This window comes from Micromys minutus (assembly GCF_963924665.1).
Source record: "Micromys minutus genome assembly, chromosome: 19".
In the NCBI taxonomy this organism is placed as follows: domain Eukaryota; kingdom Metazoa; phylum Chordata; class Mammalia; order Rodentia; family Muridae; genus Micromys; species Micromys minutus.
Window position 1 is genome coordinate 955,497 of NC_137954.1, and position 5,754 is coordinate 961,250.

The following is a 5,754-nucleotide window of genomic DNA, read 5'->3' on the forward strand; positions in this document are numbered from 1 at the left end:
CAAGCAGGCAAGGAACCAGGAGTAGAGAGCAAGGGAATAACATGGAAAGAGACCGAGGGGAAAGGAAAAAGATCACATAGAAATCTTTCCATTTTTCATATCACTGGTGAGAATGTCTTTTTTGTTGTTGTTGTTGTTGTTGTTGTTGTTATGTTTTAAAGTTCTATTAAGCAGCCATTTAGAGTTATTGCTATGTGGATCTCAGAGTCAAATATAGCCTAGGAATTCAGAAGTCTTTTAGACTTGGATGTATCCCAGTAGGGAGCCTGGGAGTGACAGAAAAGACATACCCTTCTGTCTGATGATAGGAGTTATTAATCTTATCACTTGCAGTGTCCTGAGGATAAATTAATGACTAGAACAAAGGAGTTATTAATCATATCACAGCAACTTGAGGGGAAAAATTAATAACTAGAATGAAGCACCTAGCAAGATTAGATTTACTAGACTGTCCATCATGCAATGATCTAGTGGCCAAGCTATGGAGCCAGCACCTGAACTGTGGGGCTCAGAGTCCTAGGGAAAACAGTTTACCCAGGCCTGGTCTAGATTTTTTTCAGCAGTGCACTAGAGAGAAGCCACAACAAAAAACTGTCTTGAGGGGCAATAAAGAATTCACCCAATGGTAGAGGTCCTAAATGAGACTGTGAATATGGAAAGCTTAAAAATTTGCCCGTGTTTGGATGAAGATTTTAGCAATCCAATGGCTAAAAAGTCTGTGTGATGGTGGGAAAATATGAATTCACATGACCTGTGAGTTTTTAAACCCAAGTCATGAGAAATGCCAACCTGCAAGTTTCTAAATCTGAGTCTCACAGTGAAGGACCCCAGGGGTTGTCTCCAGCTTTACACCCACGGGCTCAGACCAAGTGCCATTTTCCACCCATAGTTCTCAGAAGGAGTAGGAACATTCTAAAAGCACACACACACACACACACACACACACACACACACACATGTGCTGACTGATAGTCACCTGAACCTCTGGTCCCAGATAGAGTTCAAATCCATGTCATAATGTGCCCATGCTTGCTAGCCAATAGATTCAAAAGTCAATATGCTTTGCCAATAAATTTAAACTGTAACCTTGCTGATGTAACCTGTACCCCTATATAGTATAAAAACTTTGTTATAGCCATTTGGGGTTGCCTTCCAGTCACTAGATACAAGGAGCTGGCTGAGGGTTGAATCCAACGAGCCAGAAAATAAACTTCTTGCATTTTCATCAAACAGAAAGATAAGTACCTCTCACTTGTATAGAATCTTAAAATGTTGATTTGTATATAAGCTAATATCAGAATATTAAGTAGTTCTCTGAAGCTTCAGTGAGGATTAGAAAAGGGATGAGGATAAGCTCATCAATGGGTGCTATGTTATGGCATAAAAAGTTCTCAGGCACAAAACGTTCTCAGGCACCATTGCAAGGCATGGTGCTGATAGGAAATGTATAGTGCATTCCAGTAACCCAGAGAAAGGGATTTAAAGTAATTGTGTTTGAGTACAAACATGATTAACCTGATTTAAAACATTATATAATGTATAAATGCATCAAACACTACGTATATGGAACCAATTAGTATGCATGAGTTTTATGTTTTCACCTATTTGTTAAAAATAAATAATAAATGGAAGTAAAATAAATACAAAGTAAATAAATGAATAAAATAAATACAAAAGAGTAAAATATTCCCCCATCTTTTAAGACTTTCATGCAAGTGTTTCATTCTCTCCACCCAGATAAACTTTTGTTTAAACAAATATCAATACTATATTCTCAGGATAAAGTTGCTTCCTCCTTCCCCCTTCATTTCTTGTGTGACAATTCTTTTAAGAGGAGCCAATTTAATAAGACTGTGTGGTTGGACTCCAGCCAACAAGAGAAAGACTCAGTCATGCCCTGAGTTAAAATCAAGAGGACTTCTTGTTTCTGTGTATTCCTCCTTTCTAGCACACTCTCCTAAATAAAGTTTTATCTTGTTCAAACAGTTCAGTTGGGATAATGGTATTCATCTTTGTAACCCCAAACTTACTTTTAACTAACACATAGGAGTGTGGAACCAATTTGATAGATAAAGCAGTAGTTCTGGTGTTAAATTTCTATTAACAGCTGCACCACTTCACAGGACCACCAGTAGTATGCAAAGTTCCATTTGTTCTACATCCTCAGCATGCATTGTTAATTTTTCTGTGATTAGCCATTCCCACTGTGGCTAGGTAATTGCCTCATTGTTCTTACATGTCTTTAATGGCCTGTAATATTAATAAACTTTTCCATGTGTCTGTTGATCTTTGTAATGTTTTCTTTTGAGAAATTTCTGCTTAACTCTATGGTCCATTTTTTTTTAACTAGTAATTTTTGTTTCATTGTTTAGTACTAAGTTTGGGGAGCTTCTTAAGCTACAATTTTGGAAAACACATATCCTTATCACTGGCGATCATGTGCTAGAAGCAATATGTGTATTTAATCTTTTAGAACGTCATAGTTTCTATTAAATAATGAGTATTATTTTCAGTGTTACAAATTAGTAGTGCACATTCTCAAAAAAGTTGTATATGTTATAAGTTATATTTATACAGCACAGTCTGACATTTCCAAGAACTCTCCCTTATCTTCAGCTATTTCAATGTTTTGAAAACAGATGGAGAATGGTGAAACATACTTTAAACTACTGCAGAAATATTTGGTAGCAGCTACAGGAGTGTTAATGTAAGTATAGCTCTGTGGAAATGGCAGATCTATTTTACATGAACTTTCTTGAAAGAAATAATTTTAAATGAGATACAGAATAAATTATTGAATGTGTACTACATAAACATGTTTGTATGAGGGGCAGCTTCTAGTGACTATTGTATGTCATCATGATGCCAATCCTCAAAATTCTGCATCATACATAGAAAACATTTTGAGTTCATCCTGCCTTTTACAATCTTTCTAAATTAATTTCTTTCTAAATTAATCCTAATGGCTCTATCCTCTTTCAACTTTTTATGTCAATTATAGCTTTTCAACTATTTTATATTTTAAATATGGAACAATTTCACCAATAGTTTCCAACAGTAATGGCTGAAATTTTCTTATAAATTGAATAATAATTCAAGCTTCTGAATTTACCTTGACATTTTATATAATATTTTCATTTTATTCTTGTTTCTATCATTTATTTTAAAAGCATTAAATTATTCTTAAGGCTAATTTTATAATAAGATTAAAAGATAACCATAATAACAGTAAACAGGTTGTTACAATATTTTAAAGTATTTAGAAAAAACAGTTAATTGACCTAACTCAAAGTTATACATTATTTGTTTTTATCTTTTATAATAAAAATAACCCATTTGTAATTCTTGTCTGGCAAACCCCCAAAATTAAATTTTATTAAAGTCAATTTTTAGATGAAGACAGTAGAAAGAAAAGTATGTACATATTCTATTTATAACAAAGAACATTGGCTTTCTCGTTGGTGGTGAATCAGGATCAAACACTATTTTTCAAAAGTAATCCAGGACTCATTACAGGATTTGAGTGTAACTGAAATATTTAAATTATCTTTATAATTTTATTCTAGAGGACATAGGTAAGATGTTAAAAGTAATTATTTTTTTCTGACTTCCTTTGGTTAATAAATCTTGTTCATTTGATCAAAATAAAATAATTCAAACCTAATTTGTTCTCAATTATAAGCATCCAAATAAATAAGATCAACATATTTATTATGTGTCATTATGTGTTCTGGAAATGGATGTAAAAAAGAAAAAGAAAAAAATCATATTTTACTACTGTTGCAGACCTAAGCCATATCTTCCAGTGAACATTCACACTGAATTTTATGAATAGCATGCTCCAAACACGTTTGATGCAATGTACCTGGACCTCATTGCAGCAGCAGCCCCAGCTGTATAAAGCTTTCTGTGTACGCTACTTTTTTTTCCCCCACTTAAACCAAAAACACCTTTATTGACAGTTTAGGGAAGTTAAAACACATGGAAAGACAAAGATGAGACCACAGAAGTGTAAAATTGCAGCACATGAGTTAATATTCTTCACCCTTATTGTCTCCTTCAGCGCTATCTGCCCCAACCTTTTCATAATCCTTTTCTAGGGCAGCCATGTACTCATGGGCCCCAGAGAATTCCCCCTCCTCCATGCCCTTGCCCACATACCAGTGCACAAAGTCATGCTTGGCATACATCAAATCAAACTTATGATTTAGGTGAGCCCATGCTTTAGCAATGGCTGTAGTATTGTTCAGCATGCACACAGCTCTCTGGACCCTGGCCAGGTCGCTACCAGATACTACAGTGGGAGGCTGGTAATTAATGCCAATCTTGAAGCCAGTGGTGCACCAGTCCACAAACTAGATGGTATGCTTGGTCTTGATGGTGGCAATGGCAGCATTGACATCTTTGGGGACCACATCATCACAGTACAGCAAGCAGTAAGCCATGTATTTACCATGACTAGGGTCACATTTTATCATCTGATTGGCTGGCTCAAAGCAGGCATTGGTGATCTCTGTTACTGTATGTTGCTCATAGGACGCTTTCTCAGCAGAAATGACAGGGACATAAGTGGCCAGAGCAAAGTGGATTCAAGGATAGGGCACCAGGTTGATCTGGAATTCTGTCAGATCAACATTCAGGGCCCCATCAAATCTGAGGAAAGCTGTGATGGAAGACACAATCTGGCTAATAAAACAGTTAAGGTTAGTATAGGTTGGGTTCAGGTTAGGGTTAGGGTTTCTAAGACAGATATCATAGATGGCCTCATTGTCTACCATAAAGGCACAGAGTGCTCCAGGGTGGTATGGGTGGTAAGGACAGAATTGTAGGGCTCAACCACAGCAGTGGAAATCTGGGGGGCTAAGTAAATGGAGAACCCCAGCTTGGACTTCTTTCCATAATCAACAGAGAGTTGCTCCATAAGCAGGGAGGTGAAACCAGATCCAAGTCCCCCACCAAAGCTGTGGAAAACCAAGAAGCCCTGGAGACCTATGTACTGGTCAGCCAGCTTGTGAATTCTGTCCAAGACAAGGTCAACGATCTTGCCAGTGGTGTAGTGGCCACGAGCATAGTTATTGGCAGCATCTTCCTTGCCTATGATGAGATGCTCAGGGTAGAAGAGCTGGCAGTAGGTGCCAGTGCAAACTTCATCAATAACTGTGGGATCCAGGTCTACAAACACTGCCCGGGGCACATGTTTGCCAGCCTGTCTCACTGAAGAAGGTGTTGAAGGAGTCGTCTTCTCCCCCAGTGGTCCTATCACTTGGCATCTGGCCATGAGGCTGAATGCCATGCTCCAGGCAGTAGAGCTCCCAGAAAGCATTGCTGATCTGGATGCCAACGAGGGTGGAGATGCACTCATGCATATTTAGTCCTTGAAGTGGTCAGTGAAAACCGAAGAAGTGAAGAGAGGGTGACGAAGATCTCCCACTGGCAACTACCAAGGAGTCCAGGAGAGAAGCTGTCCGGTGTACAATACTTAAAACATATTAATTTGTATCACAAGCCTTTTGAGGTTCTTTTATACCACCCCATTAATTGAAGAATGGCATAGCATCTAGAAGTCAAATTAACTGTTAAGATCATGGATTGACAGAAGAAGCAGCTGGAATTAAAATCCAGATAAATTGACTTTATAACCCTTGCTTTTAACTAAGCAGTGATGTTTAACCAAGCTCTTTTTTATCTGCAACAGAAACAACTTAGCCATTAGTCCAGATATTACTTGACTAATTTATAGTTACAATTGTTGAA

The 5,754-nt window shown here is 37.3% G+C and overlaps 1 pseudogene across 1 annotated transcript; it reads right to left on the minus strand.

The window, feature by feature from the left end:
* Window positions 1-4,031: 4,031 nt before the first annotated feature.
* LOC308433191 (tubulin alpha-1C chain-like) lies at window positions 4,032-5,366 on the minus strand (annotated as a pseudogene). The gene has a single exon. The product of its transcript is annotated as a tubulin alpha-1C chain-like (transcript).
* Between the last annotated feature and the right edge of the window lie 388 nt (window positions 5,367-5,754).